General features: G+C 48.7%; 1 protein-coding gene and 1 non-coding gene across 14 annotated transcripts in view; one reads left to right on the top strand and one right to left on the bottom strand.

Annotated features, from left to right (window-relative positions):
* The window catches only part of RAP1GAP2 (RAP1 GTPase activating protein 2), a 257,076-nt gene that overhangs the window by 187,520 nt on the left and 42,812 nt on the right, over positions 1-26,744 (bottom strand). The gene's annotated exons all lie outside the window — the stretch shown is intronic.
* On the top strand, positions 1,917-2,023 carry LOC135275816 (U6 spliceosomal RNA). Its single transcript, XR_010343387.1, has one exon. It is a non-coding gene; the product is annotated as a U6 spliceosomal RNA (small nuclear RNA).

Here is a 26,744-nt window from a genome sequence, read left to right as displayed (position 1 = left end):
AACGAAAGGGTTATAAACAGAGCGCTGGAAAGGACAGGCCAGCACCCCCGCTCTCTTCTGCCCTTGAGGGTATACAAATACACACACCTGCGCGGGCATATCACTCAAAAGCCCCCTCGCACACAGCTGAACTCACACCTGTGCTGCTAGGAAACCTCCACTCTTGGCAGGTACATTAGTGCCCCCTGCTGGGCCACAGCACAGTTGCATCTCTGGGATGCCCCCTTAAGAAGAAGACAGAGGGGGAGGAGGATGGAGGCAGGAAGACGGTGGGGGAAGGGAAAGATTGAAATCATTTGCAGTTTCTATTTTGAAAAGAGAGAGATGGGCTGGGTGCGATGGCTCACGCCTGTAATCTCAACATTTTGGGAAGCCAAGGTGAGTGGATCACATGAGGTCAGGAGTTCAAGACCAGCCTGGCCAACGTGAAACCCCATCTCTATAAAAATACAAAAGTTAGCTGGGCTTGGTGGTGGGTGCCTGTAATCCCAGCTACTCGGGAGGCTGAGGCAGGAGAACTGCTTGAGCCCAGGAGGCTGGGTTTGCAGTGAGCCGAGATCATGCCACTGCACTCCAGCCTGGGCAACAGAGCAAGACTTTGTCTCATAAATAAATAACCAATTCAAAAAGAAAGAAAGAGAAGAGAGAAACACAGGAAGGATCTTTGCCAACATACTGCCTCTCTTCCCCGCTTCTAAAATCCCCTCCCAGAGCCCACAACCAGCCCCAAGGGCTCCATCCCACCACAATAGGGTCCTTCTGTAATAACGCAGGTCACAGCATCCCCAGGCATGGCTGGGAGGCCTCAAAGACAAGCCTGGGAAACCTCAGCTCAGCCAACTTTCCTGGGGCCACAGACGTCATATTAAGCAGAGGATCTAAACTGGCTCAGGTTTTGGAAACAGTCTCCGTGACTTGTGTGGCATTTCCGAGCTCCGAAGAAAGGAAACCACGCTGAGGAAACCCACAGATCCCACTCAGCCGTGGGCACTCAGCACTCCAGTACCCAGAGCCATGAAGGGGGAGCCTGCAGTGCTCAATGTCAATCAGAACCCTGCTGACTTCCTGTTCAGGGATTAGGGAGAGTGGGTAGAGGGAGGAAGAAAGAAGTTCTTCATATAGCCCTTGGGTTACTGAAGTTATTTAAAAGACTTTCTTTTCTGAAGTTCATTTATGGATTTTTGAATTTTCGCTAAGCAGCATGACTATAATAATTTTTTCCACAGTGAAAACATTCAGAAGGATCCTTCTGTGTGTGAAATTCTGATGAACATGAAGAGGTGTTATTTTGCATAGAGGCTGCCCAGGAGTCAGTCCAGAGAATCAGGGGCTGATGAGGCCAAGGGCTGGGTGGCCAGCAGCACAATCCCTCTCCAACCCAAGGTCCCCGGCCCCACCTCACCGATTACCAAACCTCCCCAGCTGCTGTTATTCCTGAAACCACTTCCAACTCGAGGGTTTCTGGGGCTGAGCGGAAAAGCCAGGAGGGAAGCTGTCTTTCCATATTAGTAACATTGCTTAGCAACATCTTTCAAAGCGAGAACCAGCAGACTCTCCAAAACCCTATTCTGTGTGGCTCTACAGAGAACAGAGTGGTTTCTTATACGCGGATTATTTATATACTATTTTATATAGCCAGTAACGCCTTCTGTGCCTGGCTTCTCTGGGAGATGGTGAATTACAACTATGTGAGATTTCCAGACCACTAGAGCTTTGGGAAGCAAAACTGTTGGTGTGCTTCCTTGTTAGCCTGCTGATACTGTCATGACCCTAGCTAGCAATTTCTCTCACACACCTTCCATGTTGCTGTCCTTTAAAGACAGGTTTGGTGGAATCTTTTCATGGTGACTCAGATCCTTGATTATCAATAGCAACTAGTGTAGTAAGCTAAAATGCAGTTAGAAATTGACAGGCCAGTGCTCGCTTCGGCAGCACATATACTAAAATTGGAACGATACAGAGAAGATTAGCATGGCCCCTGCGCAAGGATGACACGCAAATTCGTGAAGCGTTCCATATTTTTAAATCTCCTGAAACTGATAAGCAACTTCAGCAAAGTCTCAGGATACAAAATCAATGTGCAAAAATCACAAGCATTCCTATACACCAATAACAGACTTAAAGAGAGCCAAATCAAGAACGAACTGCCATTCACAATTGCTACAAAGAGAATAAAATACCTAGGAATACAACTAACAAGGAACGTAAAGGACCTCTTCAAGGAGAACTACAAATCACTGCTCAACGAAATAAGAGAGGACACAAACAGATGGAGAAACATTCCATGTTCATGGTTAGGAAGAATTAATATCGTGAAAATGGCCATACTGCCCAAAGTAATTTACAGATTCAACGCTATCCCCATCAAGCTACCAATGACCTTCCTCACAGAACTGGAAAAAACCACCTTAAACTTCATATGGAACCAAAAGAGAGCCTGCATAGCCAAGTCAATTCTAAGCAAAAAGAACAAAGCGGGAGGCATCACACTACCGGACATCAAACTCTACTACAAGGCTACAGTAATCAAAACAGCATGGTACTGGTACCAAAACAGAGATATAGACCAATGGAACAGAACAGAGGCATCGGAGGCGACACAACATATCTACAACCACCTGATCTTTGACAAACCTGAAAAAAACAAGCAATGGGGAAAGGATTCCCTGTTCAATAAGTGGTTTTGGGAAAACTGGCTAGCCATATGCAGAAAGCAGAAACTGGACCCCTTCCTGACACCTTACACTAAAATTGACTCCAGATGGATTAAAGACTTAAACATAAGACGTAACACCATAAAAACACTAGAAGGAAACCTAGGCAAAACCATTCAGGACATAGGCGTAGGCAAGGACTTTATGACCAAAACACCAAAAGCATTGGCAACAAAAGCCAAAATAGACAAATGGGACCTAATCAAACTCCACAGCTTTTGCACGGCAAAAGAAACAGTCAATAGAGTGAATCGGCAACCAACACAATGGGAAAAAATCTTTGCAGCCTACCCGTCTGACAAAGGGCTGATATCCAGAAGTTACAATGAACTAAAAAATATTTACAAGAAAAAAACAAACAAGCCCATTCAAAAATGGGCGAAGGATATGAACAGATACTTTACAAAAGAAGACATACATGAGGCCAACAAACATATGAAAAAATGCTCATCATCACTGGTCATTAGAGAAATGCAAATCAAAACTACATTGAGATACCATCTCACGCCAGTTAGAATGGCGATCATTAAAAAATCTGGAGACAACAGATGCTGGAGAGGATGTGGAGAAATAGGAACACTTTTACACTGTTGGTGGGAGTGTAAATTAGTTCAACCACTGTGGAAAACAGTGTGGCGATTCCTCAAGGACCTAGAAATAGAAATTCCATTTGACCCAGCAATCCCATTACTGGGCATCTATCCAAAGGATTATAAATCGTTCTATTATAAGGACACATGCACACGAATGTTCATTGCAGCACAGTTTACAATAGCAAAGACCTGGAACCAGCCCAAATGCCCATCGATGATAGACTGGACAGGAAAAATGTGGCACATATACACCATGGAATATTATGCAGCCATTAAAAACGAGGAGTTGACATCCTTTGTAGGGACATGGATGAACCTGGAAACCATCATTCTCAGCAAACTGACACAAGAACACAAAATCAAACACCACATGTTCTCACTCATAGGCGGGTGTTGAACAAGGAGAACACATGGACACAGGGAGGGGAGCACTATACACGGGGGTCTGTTGGGGGGAGGGGGGATAGCGGGGGGGTGGGGAGTTGGGGAGGGATAGCATGGGGAGAAATGCCAGATATAGGTGAAGGGGAGGGAGGCAGCAAATCACACTGCCACGTATGCACCTATGCAACAACCTTGCATGTTTTTCACATGTACCCCAAAACCTAAAATGCAATAAAAAAAATAAAATAAAATAAAAAATAAAAAATAAATAAATAAATAAAAAGTATGCAAAAAAAAAAAAGAAATTGACAGGCCAGGCCAGGCACGGTGGCTCAAGCCTGTAATCCCAGCACTTTGGGAGGCCAAGGCGGGCAGATCACAAGGTCAAGAGATCGAGACCATCCTGGCCAACATGGTGAAACTCCCGTCTCTACTAAAAACACAAAAATTAGCTGGGCGTGGTGGCGCGCGCCTGTAGTCCCAGCTTCTCGGGAGGCTGAGGCAGGAGAATTGCTAACCCAGGAGGCGGAGGCTGCAGTGAGCCAAGATTGTGCCACTGCACTCCAGCCTGGCGCCTGGCAACAGAGTGAGACTCTGTCTCAGAAAAAAAAAAAAAAGAAACTGACAGGCCATTGAGGGGAAACGTCCATTTGTCCCTATGCTTAATGGCCCCAAACAGCTGTGATGCAAAAACACTACAGTGAGGGAATAAAAATGCAGATGCTGCAGTCAGACAAACCTGGGTTAGAATCCCACCCCCAGCTTTGATTATCTCTGTGGCCTTGGAATAGGAACTAACCCCCTCTGAGCCTCAGTGTCTTTATCTGTAAAACGGGAAGAACAATATTGCCATCCTATTAGCTGCTGCAAGGATTTGGTGAGCATGCGTGCTCTGCACAAAGACTGGCATGAACATGTTCACAGCAGTTTTATTCAAAATAGCCAAAGTTGGCCGGGTGTGGTGGCGCATGCCTGTAACCCCAGCTACTCGGGAGGCTGAGGCAGGAGAATCGCTTGAACCTGGGAGCCAGAGGTTGCAGTGAGCCGAGACTGGCCACTGCATTCCAGCCTGAGTGACAGAGTGAGATTCCAAGTGGTGGAAGACCACTCAACAATAAAAAGGAACGAAATATGGACACATGCAACACCATGGATGCATCTCAAAAACATGATCTAGGCCAGGCGCAGTGGCTCACGCCTGTAATCCCAGCACTTTGGGAGGCCAAGGTGGGCAGATCATGAGGTCAAGAGATCGAGACCATCCTGACCAACATGGTGAAACCCTGTCTCTACTAAAATATATAAAAATAAGCCGGGCGTGATGGCATGCGCCTGTAGTCCCAACTACTCAGGAGGCTGAGGCAGGAGAATCACTTGAACCCAGAGGCAGAGGTTGAGGTGAGCCGAGATTGCACCACTGCCAGCCTGGGTGACAGAACGAAACTCTATCTCAAAAAAAAAAAGGACCATGTATTAATTTTGTATGTAAAGGACTAAGTATTAATTTTGTAAATGAAATAAAAAGACAAATGTGAATACATGCAAACGCACCCTGAAAGTCATCTGTCAGTGGCCTTGTTTGCTGTTGCTGTTGGAGTCTGTGTCCTCTGCCGCTCCCTGGAAACCAGACAACCCAGCTTGACAAAAATGAACGAGCACCCGAGGCTTTCCGATCCCATCTGCAGAACCTCTCTTGGGCTCTCCATTTTTCCCTCCTAACTTGTGTCTATTTGCTGTCTGCAAGAGTTTTTAGAAAGACTAGGCCTGGCGCAGTGGCTCATGCCTGTAATCCCAGCACGTTGGGAGGCCAAGGCAGGGCGGATCCGTTGAGGTCAGGAGTTCAAGACCAGCCTGGCCAACATGATGAAACCCCATCTCTATTAAAAATACAAAAATTAGCCAGGTGTGGCGGCGGGCACCTGTAATCCCAGCTACTTGGGAGGCTGAGGCAGGAGAATTGCTTGAACTCAGGAGGCAGAGACTGTAGTGTGCCAAGATCGTATCACTGCACGGCAGCATGGGAGACAGAGCGAGACTCGGTCCAAAAAAATAACAACAGACTGAGGCACTTCGGGGTGTGTCTGGGCTAGGACTAGTAGCCAGTACCTTACGTGTGCAGGGATGGGGGTACCAGGCCAGTGTGCGGCCAGGACCAGATGAGGCAGGGACACTGACTTCACCTTCCATTCAACCTCCAGCAGACCACCCGGTTCACTGTGGATCCTGCCAGGGGTTGGTTGCTAGCTGACACACCTGGCTAACTAGAAAAGTCATAGGTTGAGGACCCTTTTACCCAATTCCTACTAAACTCTAGTTTATTTCCCTGTTGTCTGAATTCATCTTTTTCTCCTCTATCAGTCCCTGAAGAACTCTGGGTTGGCTCTTCCCTTCCAGAGGGAAAATGCCCCTCTTGGTGGGTATAATCAAAGCCTTTCCGGCTTGGCTTAGGGACCACAGTTTCCTCCTGACAGACTCTGGACTCTATCTCATTGATGTGTTAATGACCCTTCCCACCCTGACATTAAGTCCTTTTAGCCTAAAAGGTAAACACAAAGCTCATCTTCCCTGTTGACACAGTCTCCCCAAGCTTTGCCCGGCCCTGCCGGGAGCTGAGCTCCAAACCTCCTGCTGAGCAACTGCAGGCCTGCAATTCACCAGCTTCCCACCAGGCCTGCTTCCTGGGGCTTTTCCACCCTTTCCAAAAGGAAAGTCCTTCTGGCCGTCTAGCCTACATCACTCCTGTTCTAATCACAGCTCTTTCATGTAAGCAACTCCCTCTCTACTCTTACAGGGAAAAACCCCTCCAAGTCCCAAAGCAGCTTCAGAAACTCCACTGGCCATCTTCCTTTTACTCAAGGCTCCAAACTCTTTGCTTCTGGCCATTTCCTCCAGCCCTGGCCCCAGCCCCTCACTCACTGGGTATCACAAGGCAGAATGGGGCTATGTGGGTCCCAAATGATGGATCACAGCTGATAACTAAAGGACCAAAGTGTGCCAATAATGTCCTGCTTTTGAGTACACTGGATCAGTTTCAAGGTTCTGGCAAGCTGGGCTGAGAGCATGGGTGCTATGAACACTGTCCATCTCACCTTATATGACAGGGGATATGAGGGAAAGGTGTTCCAAGACCATCCCCGGCCAAGGCCAGCAGGGACCTTCATGGGGCCCCTTGTCACTGATGAGAAGTGCACTCTGCATGACTCTGGGAAGACAACGCTCTTGCCTTTCTTGGAGAACCTGGATGGAAACTGTCTCAAGCCCAAACTGGCCCATGCTGCAAGGCAGCAGGAGGCAGGGGATTTTATTAATGATTAATGAGGTAACGCAACTGAACCACCAAATGGGGAAATTAGGCCAGGTGCGGTGGCTCAAGCCTGTAATCCCAGCACTCTGGGAAGCCGAGGTGGGCTGATTGCTTGAGGTCAGGAGTTGGAGACCAGCCAGGCTAACATGGCGAAACCCCATCTGTACTAAACATACAAAAAAGTAGCCAGGTATGGTGGTGCACACCTGTAATCCTAGCTACTCAGGAGGCTGAGGCAGGAGAATCACTCGAACCCAGGAGGTGGAGGTTGCAGAGAGCAAAGATCACGCCACTGCACTCCAGCCTGGGCAACAGAGCAAGACTCCACTTCAAAAAAAGGCGGGGGGGTGGGATTAACTGAGTCATTTTCTCTACCATAGACCTGTCCCAAAAGAATGCTGCCTCCCAGAGAGGGATTCCTTGACCACCCACTTGTGGGGCACCCCCTCAGTGATTCTGCACCTAGTTGCTGGCTTGTTTCCTTCACGATAATTATTCCAGGTTGAGGTTTTGGGAGTTTCTGTTGTTGCCGATTTATCTGTGTGCCTGTTTTTTGGTCTGTTTGCCCCTCTGGCCCCCAGGGCCCCAGTGGAATGTAAACTCCATGGAGACAGACACGGTGCCATTCAAGTCATCACCATCACCTCCCCAGCCCACACTTAGGATGGTGTCTGCTCTACACTAGCCCTCGATAAATGGGCCATGGAAAGAAAGGAAGGGGGAAGAAGGTAGAGAAGAAGAGAGAGAAAAGAAGGAGGATTATATGTTCTGGAGCCTGAACTTCCTCTGCCCCAGAAAACCTTTCCCAGGCTTTTGACTTGACAGAATTGGATTGGCTGGAGGGGAGTGGAGGGCGGAGCAGCGAGGTCTCAGTGATGGAGACCCACCCTCTGCCCTGGCACTGGAGACATGAACTCAGATGGGCGTCTAACGGATACTCACATCCAGAGCCTCACCCATCAGCCTTCCAAGGAAAGACCACCAAAGCAGTGGCTCGACTCGAAGATCTCTCTTAGAGCACCCATGGCTTTTCAACAACTCTAGGGAGGGGAGGACCTAAAAATACTGTATTTCATGCCAACCCTAGAGAGTGGGACAAAGTCGTATTTTCATTTATTTATATTGAGACAGGGACTCACTCTGTCACCCAGGCTGGAGTGTAGTGGCGCGATTACAGCTCACTGCAGCCTCGACCTCCTGGGCTCAAGGCACCCTCCTGCTTTAAGCCTCCAGAAAAGCAGGGACTACAGGCACATGCCGCCACATCTAGCTAATTTTTTTTTTTTTTTTAAGAGAGAGAAGGTCTCACTTCATGGCCCAGTTTAGTCTTGAACTCCTGGCCTCAAGTGATCCTTCTCAGTCTCCCGAAACAATAGGATTATAGGTGTAAGCCAATGCATTTAGCCCATATTTTTATTTTATTTTATTTTATTTTATTTATTTATAGACAGAGTTTCACTCTTGTTGCCCAAGCTGGAGTGCAATGGCACGATCTCGGCTCACTGCAACCTCTGCCTCCCAGGTTCAAGCAATTCTCCTGCCTCAGCCTCCCAAGTAGCTGGAATTACAGGCATCTATCACCACACCCAGCTAATTTTTGTATTTTTAGTAGAGACAGGGTTTCACCATGTTAGCCAGGCTGGTCTCGAACTCCTGACCTCAGGTGATATGCCTGGCTCAGCCTCCCAAAGTGCTGGGATTACAGGCACGAGCCACCATGCCCGGCTAGCCCATATTTTTAAAAGACTTTTTAGAAAAATAAAGAATGTGCAACTTGTTTCACATCCAAGGGTGAGAGGTCAAATCTCCACCTATTACCCAAGCCTGGGCCCTGACCAGCACACCTCAAAACTGTCATGGCTGTCAAAAACAAGAAAAGTCTGAGAAACGGTCACAGCCAAGGAGAGTCTAAGGAGATGTGACAGCTAAATATAATGTGGTTCCTGGAACAGAAAAAGGACATTAGGGAAAAAAACTCTAAAATCTGAATAAACTGTGGGTTTCAGTTATTAATGATAATACATCAGTCTAGGTTCATTAATTATAGCAAATGGACCATACTAATGTTAATTATAGCAAATGGACCATACTAATGTAAATTGTAGCGAACTGGATTATAGAGCATATGGGAACTCTCTATACTCTTAATTTTTCTGTAATTTTATTTATTTATCTATTTTATTAAGATGGAGTCTCACTCTGTCGCCCAGGCTGGAGTGCAGTGTCATGATCTTGGCTCACTGGTTCACTCAGCTTCGCTCCCTGGGTTCAAGCAATTCTCCTGCCTCAGCCTCCCGAGTAGCTGGGATTACAGGCATGCCCCACCATGCCTGGCTAATTTTTGTATTTTTAGTAGATACGGGGTTTCATCACATTGGCCAGGCCGGTCTCAAACTCGTATCATCAAGTGATCTGCCCACCTAGGCCTCCCAAAGTGCTGGGATGACAGGAATGAGCCACCGAGCCTGGCCTTTTCTATAATTTTTAAACCTTAAAAAGATAAAGTCTACCAGAAAAAAAGTAAATATATTGAACGTTGAATAATGTTATTACATTCTGGCTAAACACTGTTGCCAGCCCAAGGCCTGAGGCTGAAACCTACTCTCTCTATTTTTTTTTTTTTTGGAGTCTCGCTCTGTAGCCAGGCTGGAGTGCAATAGTGAAATCTCAGCTCACTGCACCCTCCGCCTCCCAGGTTCAAGCAGTTCTCCTACCTCAGCCTCCAGAGTAGCTGAAACCACAGGCGCCCGCCACCACATCCGGCTAATTTTTGTATTTTTTCAGTAGAAATGGGGTTTCCCCATGTTGGCCAGGATGGTCTCAATCTCCTGACCTAGTGATCTGCCCGCCATGGCCTCCCAGAGTGCGGGGATTACAGGCATGAGCCACTGCGCCCAGCCCACTCTCTCTATTAATAAGGAAGGTTAGCGCATGTTAGAAAGGTGTTAAACACACATTAGCCCCTAACTGAGACACTCTCCTTGAGGTGGCAAGATGCGTGGAAAGAGAACTTTCTCCGGTGTTGGGTGATGCTGTGTCCTGTCCTCGTACCACCACCTGTCAGCTCCCCCGCTTACAATGTGAGAGTCACTGCACCAATTCACCATGCCCACCTTCCTCCCTTCCTCATCTGGAGCTTGGAGAATGAGCAAAGGGCTCCCACAGCCCATTTGTGGGCCAGAGTTCTGCCTGTGCTATGTCTACCTGTGAAAGAATCACCCCACACATCCTGAGGGGCCAGCAACTCAGGACAGGCCACCATCCCAACTGTCGAAAGAGCAAGTGCGAGGGCAGGCCCCACTCACCCTGAAGCAGAAGAGTCACCTTGCGAGCAGCACGCCCCGCCCCGCCTGGTTCAGCACATTGCCAGGTGCACACACCTCCACACCCACTACTCCACTGGATCCTCTCAGCCGCATCAAGAAGGAACACGAGGCCGGGTGCAGTGGCCTGTAATCCCAGCACTTTGGGAGGCCAAGGCGGGTGGATCACCTGAGGTCAGGAATTCAAGACCAGCCTGACCAACATGGTGAAATCCCATCTCTACTAAAAATACAAGTATTATTCAGGTGTGGTGGCATGCACCTGCAATCCCAGCTACTCAGGAGGCTGAGACAGGAGAATCGCTTGAACCAGGGAGGCAGAGGTTGCAGTGAGCCGAGATAGCACCACTCCACTCCAGCCTGGGTGACAGAGCGAGATTCCATCTCAAAAAAAAAAAAAAGAAGGAACACAAACATCATCCTCCTTTCCAGATGAGTAAACTGAGACCTGGAAAGGCTAATTCTTCTGTCCAGGATCACATAGCTACTAAGAAGCAGAGCTGAGACCCAGACGCAAATGGTCCTGTGGACACTGACTGCCACAAAATCCAAAATGAAGAGGAATGGAGCCCTGGGAAGTGAGGAGCTGATGCGGCCAGAGACTCACGATGCTTGTCACCAGATGAAGCGGCATCTGCTTTCCTGCCTGCTCCGTGCCCAGGCCCCTTCCTCTGGCTGACAGTACCTTGATGTTCCCCTGGAGAGCACTCTGACATCACTGTTGGGTTTTGTGGTTTAGATGGGACTGTCCCTTTCTCAGCCTACCCAGCCTGAGCTCTGGGGTGGGTTAATGATGCAGGCTGGGCCAATTCAAATTCATGCTTTTTTTTTTTTTTTTTTTTTTTGTAGACAGTCTTGCTCTGTCACCCAGGGTGGAGTGCAGTGGTGCTATCTCGGCTCACTACAAACTCCGCCTCCTGGGAATCATTCTCCTGCCTCAGTCTCCTGAGTAGCTGGGATTACAGGCATGTGCCACCATGCCAGCTATTTTTTGTATGTTTTAGTACAGTTGGGGTTTCATAATGTTGATCAGGCTGGTCTCAAACTCCTGACCTCGTGATCTCCCCACCTCGGCCTCCCAAAATGCTGGGATTACAGGTGTGAGCCACCACGCCCGGCCGCTTTTGTTTTTGTTTTTCAGAGACAGGGTATTGCTCTGTTGCCCAGACTGGAGTGCAATGGTGCAATCATAGCTTACTGCAGCCTCAACTTCCTGGGCGTAAGCAATTCTCCTGCCCCAGCCTCCTGGGTGGCTAGGACTGCAGGTGTGCACCACCATCCTCAGTTAATGTTTTAATATTTTGTAGTGACAGCGTTTCACTTTGTTGCCCACACTAATCTTGAACTCCTGGCCTCAAGCAACCCTCCTGTCTTGGCCTCCCAAAGTGCTGGGATTACAGTTGTGAGCCACCGCTACGGGCCTCAAGTCATATATTCTATTCACCAGGCCACCATGATTGCTTTGGGAATGGGCACATATACCTAGTTGGTCCAAACAGAATGAACAGTGAACTTTTACAGGTACTATAGGAGGAAGCAGCTTAATCATACCCACTGAGGTTTCCAAAGAGGCAGACTAGAGCTGCCGGTGGCTGCCTTACAGCATGTGCCGAGAGGTGCCTGTGAACGAAATGAATGAAGAAAGTAGAGCCAAGAGACAGGGACAAATAGATGGTCTGATGATGCTGTTCCACCTGCCTGTGTCTGGCTGGCCCTAAAGACAATATTCTTTTTTTTTTTTTTTTTTTTTTTTCTTTGAGACGGAGTTTCGCTCTTGATACCCAGGCTGGAGCGCAATGGCGCGATCTCGGCTCACCGCAATCTCCGCTTCCTGGGTTCAGGCAATTCTCCTGCCTCAGTCTCCTGAGTAGCTGGGATTACAGGCACGCGCCACCGTGCCCAGCTAATTTTTTGTATTAGTAGAGACGGGGTTTCACCATGTTGACCAGGATGGTGTCGATCTCTTGACCTCGTGATCCACCCGCCTCGGCCTCCCAAAGTGCTGGGATTACAGGCTTGAGCCACCGCGCCCGGCCTTTTTTTTTTTTTTTTTTTTTTTTTTGAGATGGAGTCTCACTCTGTGGCCCAGGCTGGAGTGCAACGGTGCAATCTCGGCTCACTGGAACTTCCACCTCTCGGGTTCAAGTGATCTTCCTACCTCAGCCTCCCAAGTAGCTGGGATTACAGGAAACCGCTACTATACTCAGCTAATTTTTATTTGTATTTTTAGTAGAGACAGGGTTTCACCATGTTGGCCAGGCTGGTCTCGAACTCCTGACCTCAGGTGATCCACCCACCTCGGCCTTCCAAAGTGCTGGGATTACAGGTATGACATACTACCCCCAGCCCTTTTTTTTTTTTTTGGAGACTGAGTCTTGCTCTGTCACCAGGCTGGAGTGCAGTGGTATAATCTTGGCTTACTGCAACCTCCACCTCCCAGGTTCAAGTAATTCTCATACCTCAGCCTCTCCAGTAGCTGGGATTGCAGATGCCCACCACCACGCCCAGCTAATTTTTGTATTTTTAGTAGACATGGGATTTCACCATGTTGGCCAGGCTGGTCTCGAACTCCTGACTCAGGTGATCTGCCCGCCTCAGCCTCCTGAAGTGCTGGGATTATAGGTGTGAGCCATTCCACCTGACCAAAGCCACTGTTCTTAAACTTACCAATTACAACAGTTTTCATGGACTTTGTTTTTCCTTTTTATTTTTTATTTTTTTCTTAAGCCAATCTGAGTGAGATTTCTGTCACTAGTAACCTAGTTAGTGAACATAGTAGACCTCTACCCAATGGGCAAGCAAACACAGGAGGGAACGAAATAACAGCTTCAGGAAAGGAAGATGGCCACACCACTCATTCTCCCACAGAGAGCACCCCCCTCGGAAAGGCCATGGGGACACCTTCCCAGAAGCAGCCCCTGGAGCTACCTCCTGACACCACACACACCCAGATTGCACCAACCACCCCGACAGTGGCAGGCTGGGGCGGTCTGCACACAGTCCTCTCGACAGCACCCAAGGGGAAGGTGGGGCTGGCACAAATCTGCCCCCAAAGATAAAACAGGAATGCCTCCCTTCCTCTTCCCTGTCAGCACACAAGCTACTCATCTCATCTTTCTTCCCTAAAATCAAGGACTATTCGAGGGAAATGTTGAAAAAAAGGAAGCATTCAGACAAATCCCAAATGTAGGTCATTCTACAAAACAACTTTGCCAGGTCTGCTGTTCTATATTTATTTAGAGACAGGGTCACACTCTGTCACCTGGGCTGGAGTGCAGTGATGTGATCATAATTCACTGCAGCCTCAAACTCCTGGGCTCAAATGATCCTCCCACCTCAGCCTCCTGAATAGCTGGAACTACAGTTCACCACAGCCAGCTCTGTTCTGTATTTAAAGAGAAAAGAGATGTGACAATCACACAATGAGTGACCATTAACAATAGGTTCAAGGTGGTTCACGCCTGGAATCCCAGCACTGTGGGAGACCGAGGTGGGCGGGCCACCTGAGGTCAGTAGTTTGAGACCAGCCTGGCCAACATTGTGAAACCCCATCTTCACTAAAAATACAAAAATTAGCCAGGTGTGGTGGCAGGCACCTGTAATTCCAGCTACTTGGGAGGCTGAGACAGGAGAATCGCTGGAACCTGGGAGGGGGAAGTTGCCGTGAGCCAAGATAGTGCCATTGCACTCCAGCCTGGGCCACAGAGCAAAACTCGGTCTCAAAAAGAAAAAATAATAATAAATTAACAGTGTAATCTAAGATATAGTCCATATGACAATTAGGGGACAACTGTAGACACTTAGATATGGACTGTGGACTGTATAACAGATTATATTATTAAATTAACATAAATGTTCTTATGTGGAATAATAATATTGTGCTTCTGTCAGAGAATGACATTATTTGGGGTCAACACCTGCTGAAGGATCTTGGTGTGACGAGGCATGATGTCCGCACCTTACCTTCTCGACCTTACTCTCATTACAGAGGGAGAGAGAGAGAGAGAAAATACCTGGGAAAAATGTGAAAAGCAGTAACTCCAGATCAATACAGGTGTGCATTGTACCAGTCTTCTAATTTTTGTGAAGGTTGGTTATTTTCTTTTTCTCTTTTTTTGAGACAGCGTTTCGCTCTTGTTGCCCAGGCTGGAGTGCAGTGGTGCCGCCACACCCAGCTACTTTTCGTGCTTTTTGTAGAGATGCGGTTTTGCCAGGTTACCCAAGCAGCTCTTAAACTTCTGGGTTCAAGCGACCTACCCACTCCAACCCCGGAAGTGCTAGGATTACAGGTGTGAGCCACTACCTTGACCAAGATCCTTTCTATCTTAAAGTTATTTCTCAGTAACTTTAAGGACAGGAGTGTAGGTGACAGAAACTGTCTCCAAGGTCAATCCTCTTCCCACCCAACTGACAGATTCTAGGCCTCTCAAGGGACCCAGTTTTTGTTGTTGTTGTTGTTGTTGTTGTTTTGTTTTGTTTTTGAGACAGAGTCTTGCTCTGTTACCCAGACTGGAGTACAATGGTGCAATCTCGGCGCACTGCAACCTCCGCCTCCCAGGTTCAAGCGATTCTCCTGCCTCAGCCTCTCAAGAAGCTGGGACTACAGGCACATGCCACCACACCCAGCTAATTTTTGTATTTTTAGTAGAGACGGGGTTTTACCATGTCGGCCAGGATGGTCTCAATCTCTTGACCTGGTGATCCGCCCGCCTTGGCCTCCCAAAGTTCTGGGATTACAGGCATGAGCCACCGCCCCCAGCCGGGACCCAGTTCTTAGAACTTGACCCTGGGTTTGAGACTGCTAGACAACAGCCCTGAAATAGCCCAAGGAGAACTGTCTGGCTCAGCTCCATCAGCAAGGGAAATGCATTTGGCCTTTAAGTGGTGGCTTCCCCCAAAGGGTCATCAGGGCAGAACTGCATCTTAAGAACTGGGATAGGATGAAAATCTAAAGCCAGCCTCTCAGGATCAGTCTGGGGAAGTCAGTGTGGTCAATCCCACAGCCAATCCTCTGGCCACCTCTCTAGTCGGTAAAGCCCTCTGGATTCCTGGGGCTTTTGAAAAGGAAAAGGTCAAAGTTATTCCCAGCAAAAGACCATCCTACAAAGACCCCTGGGGGTGCAGAAACTTCAGAGGGCAAGAGTCCACCTGACTTCCAGAGTTCAGTGCTTCTCTGGGCAGAGGACGCGGCAGGCAGGAGCCGGAGCAGCTCAGAGGTCTGGAAATCAGAGAACGCAACCACAGCAAGGAGACAGCATGCTTCACGCAGCAGACAAGCAACGTGTGCACTGCGACTAGTGGTGGGCATAGAAATTGGCAGGCAATTCGAAGTCACCTATCCTATCACCCAGCAATCTCACTTCCAGAATTTACTCAAGTCCAGAGAAACACTTTCATGTGTGTACAGTCAAGTATGACGATGTTTTTATCAGAGTAAAAATATCTCAAGAACAGGCCAGCACGGTGGTTCACACCTGTAATCCCAACACTTTGGGAGGCCAAGGTGGGCGGATCACCTGAAGTCAGGAGTTCAAGACCAGCCAGGCCAACATGGTGAAACTCCATCTCTACTAAAATACAAAAATTAGCCAGGCATGGTGGTGTGTGCCTGTAGTCCAAGCTACTCAGGAGGCTGAGGCAGGAGAATCACTTGAACCCAGGAGGTGGAGTTTGCATGGAGCTGATGTCACGCCACTGCACTCCAGTGTGGGCAACATAGCAAGACTCCGTCTCAAAAAAAAAAAAAACAAAACATCCAAAACAGCCATTTATAGGAGAAACAGTAAGCATGGTGTGGTATATTTGTAAGCTGGACCCTAAACTGTGATTAGAAGGAATCAGCTAAGTCTGTATATGTGCATATCTATGGTTACTTAAGATGCATGTAAAAATACTGGCTTGTTTTTGTTTTATTTTTTTGAGATGGAGTCTCGCTCTATCACCAGGCTGGAGTGCAATGATGCAATCTCGGCTCACCACAACTTCCGCCTCCCAGGTTCAAGCAATTCTCTTGCCTTAGCCTCCCATGTAGCTGGGATTACAGGCACATGCCACCACACCAGGCTAATATTTTTTTTAGTAGAGACAAGGTTTCACCATATCGGCCAGGCTGGTCTCAAACTCCTGACCTTGTGATCCACCCGCCTCAGCCTCCCAAAGTGCTGGGATTACAGGAGTGAGCCACTGCACCCAGCCCGTTTTTGTTTTTTTGAAACGGAGTCTTGCTCGGTGACCCAACCTGGAGTGCCATTGCGCAATCTAAGCTCACCGCAACCTCTGCCTCCCAGGTTCCAGCGATTCTCCTGTCTCAGCCTCCCGAGTAGCTGGGACTACTGGCACATGCCACCATGTCCAGCTACTTTTTTAATTTTTAGTAGAGACAGGGTTTCACCATGTTGGCTAGGCTGGTCTTGAACTCCTGACCTCAAGTGAGCCTCCCGCCTCGGCCTCCCAAAGTGCTGGGATTACAGGTGTGAGTCACCACGCCTGGCCAGCCACTGTGCCCAGCCCTGTTTAAATAACTAGCTTTTAAAATGTGTGCCAAACTCTGAACAGTGGCTACTCTGGGAGGAGAGAAAGGGAATGTCACTGCTGGTCACAGGAGATCTTATCTTTAATGTTCTGATTGTTTTAAGGAAAATGATTTGGTTCATTTTGTTTTTGTTTTTGTTTTCGCTTTGAGATGGAGTCTAGCTCTGCTGCCCAGGCTGCGGTGCAGTGGCATGATCTCGGCTCACTGCAATCTCCGCCTCCCGGGTTCAAGTGATTCCTCTGCCTCAGCCCACAGGAGAATGGCTCACCACTGAAGAGTGGCCTGCCACTGCGCCCAGCTAATTTTTGTATTTTTAGTAGAGATGGGGTTTCACTGTGTTGGCCAGGCTGGTCTCAAACTCCTGACCTTATGATCTGCCCACCCTGGCCACTCATCCTGTTTTTATGTTTTTGTTTTTTGAGAAATGGTCTCGCTCTGTCACCCAGGCTGGAGTGCAGTGGCGTGATCACAGCTCACAGAAGCCTCAACTTCCCCGGCTCAAGGGATCCTCCCACCTCAGCCTCCCAAGTAGCTGGAACTACAGGCATGCACCACCACACCTAATTTTTTTTTCTTTTTAGTAGAGATAAGGTTTTGTCATGTTCCCCAGGCTGGTCTCAAACTCCTGGGCTCAAGCAATCCATACACCTTGGCCTCCCATAGTGCTGGGACTATAGGCATGGGCCACCGTGCCCAGCCAAAAACGTATTCTTATATTACTTGTGTTATACAAAATTAAATTTCTTAAAAGAATCATCAGTCTCTAAAATTAAATCCACACAGTGAAATACTACACAGTTATTTTTAAAAGGAGGGGGGCAGAGGCAGCAGCAACAGCAGCTTTCAGTGGTCAGATAGGAATTCTCCAGAAAAAAAGGCAAGATGTAAAATAGTGTTTTGTGAGCTATTACCTTTTATTTAAGGAGAAGATGTAAGAGGCCGGGTGCAGCAGCTCATGCCTGTAATCCCAGCATTTTGGGAGGTCGAGGCGGGCAGATCACTTGAGGTCAGGAGTTCAAGACCAGCTTGGCTAACATGGCGAAACCCCATCTCTACTAAAGTACAAACATGAGCCGGAAAATGGTGGTGTGGGCCTGTTGTCTCAGCTACTCGGGAGGCTGAGGCAGGAGAATCACTTGAACCCAGGAGGCAGAGGTTGCTGTGAGCTGAGCTCATGCCACTGCACTCCAGCCTGGGAGACAGAGTGAGATCCTGTTTCCAAAAAAAAAAAAGGAAGTAATTAATCTTTGAGACAGGAACCAGTCCCACCAGGGAGCAATGAGAGAGGGAGGAGCAGAGACTGAGGGAGCAAAAAGAAAAGCAAAAGAGGAGCGAGCAAAGACACAGATACCCAGGAACAGGGAGGGAACGGTCACCTCTGGAGAGGCAGCAAGCAAAGAAACACTGAAAGCAAGGCCTGGTGGGGAAGCAGAACAGCCCGGAAACCATTTCAACCGCTCTCCTGCCCCTGGCCAGGGCTTTTCTCCCCAGAGGGTGGAGGTAGAGGCTGTGATGAGCCCACAGCCAGAAGCACAAACCCGAGGTCAAAGCACCTGCTGCCCCACCTGCTCTCCCCGCCACGCCCAGGCAGTCCTGGGCCAACAGTGCCACCTGCTGGCAGAGGGAGAAACTGTCTGTGTTCCCACCCATCCTGCTCTTCCCGCCCCACCTGTTCTTAGGGGCCTCCTTCCTCATCGTCACACCTGCCAAGCCTGTTCCCAATGCCTGGAATGCTCTTCCCCAGACAGCTTCATGCTGGCTCCTTCTTTTCCTTCAGGTCTCCTCTCAAATGTCACTTTTCTTTTTTTATGACAGAGTCTTGCTCTGTGGCCCAGGCTGGAGTGCAATGGTACCATCTCGGGTCACTGCAACCTTCGCTTCAAGCAAGTCTCCTGCCTCAGCCTCCCGAGTAGCTGGGATTATAGGCGTGCACCACCATGCCCTGCTAATTTTGTATTTTTAGTAGAGATGAGGTGTCACCAGGTTGGCCAGGTTGGTCTTGAACTTCTGACCTCAGGTGGTCCTGCCTCAGCCTCCCAAAGTGCTGGGATTACAGGCGTGAGCCACCGCACTTGGACTCAAATGTCACTTCTATCGAGAGGTTCCCTTTTCTGACCACCCACCCAGGGTAGCCACCTGCCTCCAGCCCCAAGCCCCACCCTCGTCGCCTCACTGTTCTTCCTTCACAGGACTGGGTGCTGTGTGAAATCCTCTGGACTCTTCCTTCTGTTCTCGTCTGCCTCCCTAACTAGAAAGTGCCATGAGGCCCAGCAGGGGCTGAACCGTCTGCTTTTGAAGGACTCACACTCAGAACAGGCTTTGGAAATGAGAGCTGTTGGATGTGCGGTCCGTGTCCACTCAGCTGAGCCTCCTGAGCTAAAGAGCCCAGCCGCAAACACCACTGGAATGATCCACAAGCTCCTCAAACGCACCACGCTCAAGGCCAAAGGCACCATCTTCTCTGCCACTGGCTTTCCCTCCTGCCTCACTCACGTGACTGCTTTGCAAATCCCCCAGACGTGGAGATCTCGCCATTGGCGACAGTGAGACAAAGAAAGAAAAGAAAAGAAGAAAGGAAGGAGAGAGAAATGCCCCCTGCAACCCTCTCTTCCTAGGGATTCCTTTTCAACCTTCAAGTGCCACCTCCTTCAAGAAGCCTTCCCTCATTCCAGCAGGAAGAATTCACAGTTCTTCCCATATCTCTATTGGCACTGCCTCAGGCTTTGCAGATGACTGTTAGATGTCTGTCTCCTTCGGAGACTGTGAGTTCCTTGGATGCAGACACCAGACTCTCTTCACACCTAAACGCTGTGTCTTCCGTAACAGTGGCAGTCATGAGCGCTAACTCTGCGCCAAGCACCACACTAAGTGCTTTTCCTGTGTTCACTCATTTCATCCTGAAACATCCCTATGAGGCAGGAAAGTTCATCATCTTTACTTTCCAGATGGGAAAACAAGCTCGGAGAGCTTCAGAGGCTTGCCCAGTGTAACCCCAGCAGTGAGTGGCAGAGCCAGGATTCAACAGAGGGATCCCCGGCACATAAAACAGGCGGCTGGCTTCAAACAGGAGCTTGATGAATATTCATTCGGTAAACAAACAGCTTCACTTCTCCTGCCTGCGGCCTCAGCAGCTCAGTCAAGGCGTGAATGCGCGCATGCTCCTGCTTTCTCTGTTCCAATTCTGACCCAGTTCCAACAGCAAAGTTTCTTCTCTTCCCTTCTCCCTCCTCTTCCCCAAACCATGAGATAAAACCTGCTGCAGGGGCTCACACCTGTAATGCCAGCAATTTAGGAGGCCAAGGTGGGAGGATCACTTGAGGCCAGGAGTTCGAGACCAGCCTGGGCAACACAGCAAGACCCTCTGTCTTGGCCAGGCGCAGCGGCTCACGCCTGTAATCCCAGCACTTTGGGAAGACGAGGCGGGCAGATCATGAGGTCAAGAGATCAAGACCATCCTGGCCAACATGGTGAAATCCCGTCTCTATTAAAAATACAAAAAATTAGTTGGGCGTGGTGTTGCACCTGTAGTCCCAGCTACTCAGAAATCTGAGGCAGGAGAATCACTTGAACCTGATTTCTGCAGTGAGCTGAGATCGTGCCACTGTACTCCCGCCTGGTGACAGAGCAAGACTCTGTCAAAAAAAAAAAAAAAAAAATACCTGTCTCTATAAGAAAACTTTTAGGCCAGGTACAGTGGCTCATGCTTGTAATCCCAGCACTTTGGGAGGCCGATGTGGGCGGATCACCTGAGGTCAGGAGCTTAAGAACACCCTGGTCAACATGGTGAAACCCCGTCTCTACTAAAAATACAAAATTAGCCAGGTATGGTGGTGGGTGCCTGTAATCCCAGCTACTCAGGAGGCTGATGCAGGAGAATCGCTTGAAGCTGGGAGGCAGAGGTTGCAGTGAGCTGAGATCGCGTCATTGCAAGCCAGCCTGAGCAACAAGAGCGAAACTCTGTCTCAAAAAAAAAAAAGAAACATTTAAAAAATTAGCCAGGTATGGTGGCACATACCTGTCATCCCAGCTAGGCAGGAAGATGGTTTATGTTATAAGTTCAAGGCTGCTGTGAGCCATAATCATACCAGTGCACTACAGCCTGGGAGACAGAGCAAGACTCTGTCTCCTAAAAGAGGAGGTGGTGGTGGGGAAGCAGCATGATAAGTTTTGGGATAAAACTGGATACTGTAGAGAGGCATCCCTCAAAGATTCCAGGTGTTTCCTTCAGAACCACCACAGGCATCTCCAGCCGCCGCCTCCTCCTCCTCTCTGGCAGAGCCTCTGAGTCTACTCAGTCAACAGAATTTGTTATCCATGTGCAATTTTTTTTTTTTTTTGAGATGGAGTCTTGCTCTGTCACCCAGGCTGGAGTGCAGTGGCGCAATCTTGGCTCACTGCAACCTCTGCCTCCTGGGTTCAAGCAGTTCTCCCGCCTCAGCCTCCCGAGGAGCTGGGATTACAGGCGCCCACCACCACACCCGGCTAATGTTTTGTATTTTTAGTAGAGATGAGGTTTCACCATGTTGGTCAGGCTGGTCTCGAACTCCTGACCTCAAGTGATTCACCCGCCTCAACCTCCCAAAGTTCTGGGATTACAGGTGTGAGCCACCGTACCCGGCCCCATGTGCTATTTCTTATTCAGTCATGTTGCTTCCCATTCTATTTGCTTAGTAATTGCAAATAATTGCTCTGCACCCTTTCCAGCTGCTCCACAATTGCTCTGCACCCTTCTCAGACGCCTTATTGGTTAACCGCTCAGGGCTACTCTCTGGTTACGTGGCTGCCTCTTTTGACCTTGACTCAGGAATGCAGCCACCGCTTCTGACCTTGACTGGATGCGTGTGTGAGCAGTGGGTCCTGATGGCCCACCCGGAGAGAAGCGAGTGGCACGTTTTTCTAGAGGACCCAGATAGCCTTATGCTGTGTGTCCAGGGTTACCTCCACTGCAGAGACAACGGTATATGCTCAATACTCAGGGTGGGCTAAGAATGGGTGGCGAGGTGCCCAGAAAAAGATAAAGACAAAATGGCTTTTCAAAGGAACTAGAATCCTGACGGTTTTTCTTTCTCAAACACAGATTCCTGAACCCACACTGTTTGGTGGTATGCCGTGCAGACGCTGCTGGGGCTCCCTGACAAAGGCTGGGTTCCAGTTCATTCTGAGGCCCTTGGGCCCTGGGGTGGGAGACCAAAACCCCACGGGACCCCAGGATGCATCCCCTCTGAACACAGCCCTCCCAGTCTCACAAGGCTGGAAACAAATCAGGAATTTCCCCAGGAAAGTGGGAGCCCATCGATTCCCTGGCTGATAAGGCTTCAAAAGCAGCATCTGGACACCCTGGGTTCCACTGTCAACAGAAAATGTCAGCGGTCAAATAACTGGAAGCCAGCCCCACGCCACCCTCCATCCCCACAACACCCCAATCGTGTGCACCCAGCTCAACCACCCACTTACAGCATTTTACACGTTACCAAGAGACTCGCCCCCAGGAAGCAGGGGTCACCATCCCAGCACCTGGCTGTCTCCCCCAGCACTGCATCAGGCCTTGGTGGGACCAACACTGATGTGTGTGTGTCTGTGTGAGTGTAGGGCACAGGTCCATCCTTTAGGCCTGGAACTGCGCATTTGGGCGTGCCCACGTAGGCCTGGGCCCGGGTGCCTATGCTCACAGTGAAGCGTGATTCACATCACAGAAAGATAAAGCCTAGGGAGGCAGACCACCTGGGGCGAATCCCAGCTCCACCTCAACCACCTGTGTGACCAGGGCAGGTCCCTTAGCCTCCCTGAGCCTTGGTTTCCTCCATTCTAAAATGGGGGCCAGGTAAAGTGGTTCACGCCTCTAATCCCAGCACTTTGGGAGGCCAAGGCAAGAGGATCACTTAAAATTGGGAATTTGAGGCTGCAGTGAGCTAAGATCATGCCACTGCACTCCAGGCTGGGTGACAAAGAGAGACTCTGTCTTTTAAAAAAAAAAAAAAAAGGAAAAGGGCTGGGTGTGGTAGCTCACACCTGTAATCCCAGCACTTTGGGTGCTGAGGCGGGGTGGATCACTTGAGGTCAGGAGTTCGAGACCAGCCTGTCCAACACAGTGAAACCCCATCTCTACTTAAAAAAATACAAAAATGAGCGGGTGTGGTAGCACACACCTGTAATCTCAGCTACTCAAGAGGCTGAGGCACAAGAATCGCTTGAACCTGGAAGGCAGAGGTTGCAGTGAGCTGAGATTGTGCCACTGCACTTCAGCCTGGGTGACAAAGTGAGACTCCGTCTCAAAATATTTTTAAAAAGGAAAGAAAAAAACATTGTAAATAAATAATAAAATGGAAAGAACAACAGGACCTACCTCACAGGATAGTTTTGAGGATGGACTAGGGTAATACAGCAAATTCAGAGAACTGGCAGCTTTTTTTTTTTTTTCCTGAGATGGAGTCTTGCTCTCATGATCTCAGCTCACTGCAACCTCCACCTCCCAGGTTCAAACAATTCTCTTGCCTCAGCCTCCTGAGTAGCTGAAATTACAGGTGTGTATCGCCACCTCTGGCTACTTTTCGTATTTTTAGTAGAGACAGGGCTTCACCATGTTGGCCAGGCTGGTCTCGAACTCCTGACCTCAAGTGATCCAACTGCCTCAGCCTCCCAAAGTGCCGGGATTATAGGTGTGAGCCACCATGACTGGCTTTTTTTTTTTTTTTTCTTTTTTTTGAGACACAGTCTCACTCTGTCGCCAGGCGCCAGGCTGGAGTGCAGTGGCACGATCTCGGCTCACTGCAACCTCTGTCTCCTGGATTCAAGCAATTCTCCTGCCTCAGCCTCCCAAGTAGCTGGGACTACAGGTACACGCCACTATGCCCAGCTAATTTTTGTATTTTAGTAGAGACAGGGTTTCACCATGTTGGCCAGGATGGTCTTGATCTCTTGACCTCGTGATCTGCCCACCTCGGCCTCCCAAAGTGCTGGGATTACAGGCGTGAGCCGCCGAACCCGGCCAAAAAGTGCTATTTTTAAAGAGGGAAAAAAGAACGTAGTAATATATGGAAATGCTTGTGATCCACCACAGAAAAAGAGAGAAGAAAAGCACATCCATGGGCCTGTGGAGAGGGATTCAAGGGAGGCTCAGACAAGACGATCTGACGGTTGGGCCATGAGGGTTTCCATGAGCCTATTCAGAGCTCTCTTAATGTTTGTATAATTAAGAATAAAATAAAATAAAATGTGCTTCTAGCCGGGTGTGGTGGCTCACGCCTGTAATCCTAGCACTTTGGGAGGCTGAGGCCAGTGGATCACCTGAGGTCAGGAGTTCGAGACTAGCCCGGCCAACATGGTGAAACCCTGTCTCTGCTAAAAATACAAAAATTAAGCCAGGCGTGGTGGCTCACGCCTATAATCCCAGCACTTCGGGAGGCCGAGGCGGGCATATCACGAGGTCAAGAGATCGACACCATCCTGGCCAACATGGTGAAACCCCATCTCTACTAAAAATACAAAAATTAGCTGGGCATGGTGGTATGCGCCTGTAGCCCCAGCTACTGGGAAGCTGAGGCAGGAGAATCACTTGAACCTGGAGGCAGAGGTTGCAGTCAGCCAAGATCGTGCCATTGTACTCCAGCCTAGGTGATAAAGCGAGACTGTCTCAAAAAAAAAAAAAAGAAAAAAATTAGCCAGGTATGGTGGTGCACGCCTGTAATTTCAGCTACTCAGGAGGCTGAAGAAGGACAATCTCTTGAACCTGGGAGGTGGAGGGGGCAGTGAGCCAGGATCATGGTACTGCACTCCAGCCTGGGTGATAGAGCAAGACTCCCATCTCAAAAAAAAAAAATTGGGGACTAAGGCAGGGCATGGTGTCTCACGCCTATAATCCCAAAACTTTGGGAGGCCAGGACAAGGCAAGTGGATCACTTGAGGTCAGGAGTTTGAGACCAGCCTGCCCAACATGGTGAAACCCCGTCTCTACTAAAAATACAAAAAGTAGCCAGGTGTGGTGCTGAACACCTGTAATTTCAGCTACTCAGGAGGCTGAGGCAGGAGAATCACTTGAACCCGGGAGGTGGAGATTGCAGTGAGCCAAGATCGTGCCATTGCACTTCAGTCTGGGCCACAGAGCAAGACTCCGTCTCAAACATAAATTAATTAAAATGTGGGCTGAGAGAAACCCCCAAATTCCTGATAATGGTAGCCCCTATGGATGGAGGAAATAGAGGAATGGAGGCAAGAAGAAATGATGACAGAACTTAACTTTACATGTGCGTTTTATTTAATTTTTTTAAAAGCTTAAAAAATTAAACATAGAGGCCAGGCACAGTGGCTCACGCCTATAATCCTAGCACTTTGTGAGGCCGAGGCGGGTGGATCACCTGAGGTTAGGAGTTCGAGACCAGTCTTGCCAACATGGTGAAACCTCATCTGTACTAAAAATACAAAAATTAGCTAGCTGGGTGTGGTGCAGGTGCCTGTGATTCCAGCTACTTGGTAGGCTGAGACAGGAGAATCGCTTGAACCCAGGGGGTGGAGGTTGCAGTAGGCTGAGACAGGAGAATCGCTTGAACCCAGCGGGTGGAGGTTGCAGTAAGCTGAGATTGCACCACTGCACTCCAGCCTGGGCAAAAGAGTAAAACTCTGCTCAAAAAAAAAAAAAAAAAAAACCTGGGTGCGGTGGCTCGCGCCTGTAATCCCAGCACTTTGGGAGGCCAAGGTGGGTGGATCACGAGGTCAAGAGATCGAGACCATACTGGTCAACATGGTGAAACCCCGTCTCTACTAATACAAAAAATTAGCTGGGCATGGTGGCGCGTGCCTGTAATCCCAGCTACTCAGGAGGCTGAGGCAGGAGAATTGCCTGAACCCAGGAGGCGGAGGTTGCGGTGAGCCGAGATCACGCCATTGCACTCCAGCCTGGGTAACAAGAGCGAAACTCCGTCTCAAAAAAAGAAAAAAATTAAATATAGAATTGCCACATGATCCAGCAATTCCACTCCTAAATATACACCCAAAAGAACTGAAAACAGAGACCCAGATATTTATACACCTATGTTCACTGCAGCATTATTCCCAACAGCAAAAAAAAATTGGAAGCAACTCAAATGTCCATTAGTGAATACATGGATAAACAAAATATGATACATGTATACGATGGCTATTATTCAGTCTCAAAAAGAAAGGAAATTCTAAGCTGGGCACAGTGGCTCATGCCTGTAATCCCAGCACTTTGGGAGGCCAAGACAGGTGAATCAGTTGAGGCCAGGAGTTGGAGACCAGCATGGCCAATATGGCGAAACCCCCTATCTATTTCTACTAAAAATACAAAAATTAGCCATGTGTGGTGGTGCGCACATGTAAATCCAGCTACACGGGAAACTGAGGCACAAGAATCGCTTGAGCCTGGGAGGTGGAAGCTGCAGTGAGCCAAGATCACACCACTGCACTCCAGCCTGGTGACAGAGCAAGACCCCGTCTCAAAAAAAAAAGGAAATTTTGACACATGGTACAACATGGATGTACCATGCTACAACCTTGAAGACATTATGGGAAGTGAAATAAACCAGACACAAAAGGAGAAATAGTGTATGATTTCACCTCTACACAGTTCACAAAGCAGCCAAATTCATAGAAACAGAAAGTAGAATGGGGCTGCCAGGGGCTGAGGAGATGGGAAAAGACAGAGTTATTACTTGATGTATACAAATTTCAGTTTGGGATGATGAAAAAGTTCCAGAAATAATGGTGATCATTGCACAGCATTGTAAATGTACTTAATGCCACCAAATGGTACACTTAAAAATGGTTCAGATGGTAAGTTTTATAATATATGTATGTATTTGTGTATACATATATATATATATATGTTTTTTGTTTTTGAGACAGAGTCTCGGTCTGTTGCCCAGGCTACAGTGCAGTGGC

This window comes from Aotus nancymaae, unplaced genomic scaffold, assembly GCF_030222135.1.
Source record: "Aotus nancymaae isolate 86718 unplaced genomic scaffold, 86718_ANA_hifiasm-v0.15.2.pri h1tg000018l, whole genome shotgun sequence".
NCBI lineage: Eukaryota > Metazoa > Chordata > Mammalia > Primates > Aotidae > Aotus > Aotus nancymaae.
Note: the sequence above shows the minus strand (reverse complement) of the source record. Positions and strands in the feature narration are given on the sequence as shown.